General features: G+C 37.5%; 1 protein-coding gene across 6 annotated transcripts in view; it reads left to right on the plus strand.

Annotated features, from left to right (window-relative positions):
* The window catches only part of LOC116102253 (L-lactate dehydrogenase C chain), a 15,506-nt gene that overhangs the window by 5,409 nt on the left and 8,878 nt on the right, over window positions 1-1,219 (plus strand). The gene's annotated exons all lie outside the window — the stretch shown is intronic.

Here is a 1,219-nt window from a genome sequence, read left to right on the forward strand (position 1 = left end):
ATTTCTGAGTTTGAGGCCAGCCTGGTCTACATACAGAATGAGTTCCAGGACAGCCAGGGCTATACAGAGAAACCCTGTCTCAAAAAACCAAAAATAAATAAATAAAAATAAATAAATCTAAACACAAAAAAAGAGGTACCATGAGCATTTCATATTGTCCCAAAACATGTAAATGTTCTTATGAATTTACTGATTCATCCATTTGTCTATCTAATCTGTCTTTATTATTACTACTACTACTATTTTTGAAGATCTTTCTACACAGTCTTGGGTGTCCTGGAACTCACTATGAAAACTAGTCTAGCCTCAAACTCTACAGAGAGCTGCCTGCCTCTGTTTCCCAAGTGCTGGGACTAAATGTGTGCACCACCACCAAACCCAGTCAATTTTTATTATTCCTGGAAATGATGTGTGTGTATATGTGTCTACATGTATTTATGTGCACATAACTGCAGAGACCAAAGGCATGAGATCCCCTGGATCTGAAGTTAGGGGATCACCAGATGTGGGTTCTGGGAAATGAACTTGGATCCTTTGGAAGAGCAGTAAATGGTTTTGCTTGTTTATTTGTTGTATGTATGGGATTTATTTTTTCTTTTTTTGGGGGGTGGGTGGTAGGAAGGGTTTATTTATATGAGTTCTCTATCTGCATGCCAGAAAAGGGCCTTAGATCCCAGTATAGATGGTTGTGAGCCACCATGTAGTTGCTGGGAATGGAATTGAGGAGCTGTGAAAGAGCAGACAATGTATTTAACTGCTGAGACATCTCTCCAGCTCCCAGCAAGTGTTATTAACTGTTGAACCATCTCTGCAGCCCTGGCTTTCTTTTTTTGTGGTGGTTTTATTTGTTTGTTTTAAAAGTGAGGTAAATGTTTTTACCACAGACCCTGATGTGAGTTCAATTTCAGGGACCTGTATGTGAGAGTGAGCATATGGACTCTCCCAAATTCTCTGACTTTCACTTGAATTCCATGGCAGCATGCCGCACATGCATACACACACACATATGGACACATATACACACACAAATAAGAATATGAATGGTATGTCTAAGAGGTGCTTAGAGGACTTGCTAATCAAAAAAAGTACCTAATGTTTAATAATGCTAAGCAAACATTTGTCAGTGTGTTAGATATACTAAGTAAAATAATTTCCAGATTGGTAATTACACTTAGTTTATTTTCTTTTTCTTTTTCTTTTCTTTTTTGTTTTTTTTTTT

This window comes from Mastomys coucha, unplaced genomic scaffold, assembly GCF_008632895.1.
Source record: "Mastomys coucha isolate ucsf_1 unplaced genomic scaffold, UCSF_Mcou_1 pScaffold21, whole genome shotgun sequence".
Classification (NCBI taxonomy): domain Eukaryota; kingdom Metazoa; phylum Chordata; class Mammalia; order Rodentia; family Muridae; genus Mastomys; species Mastomys coucha.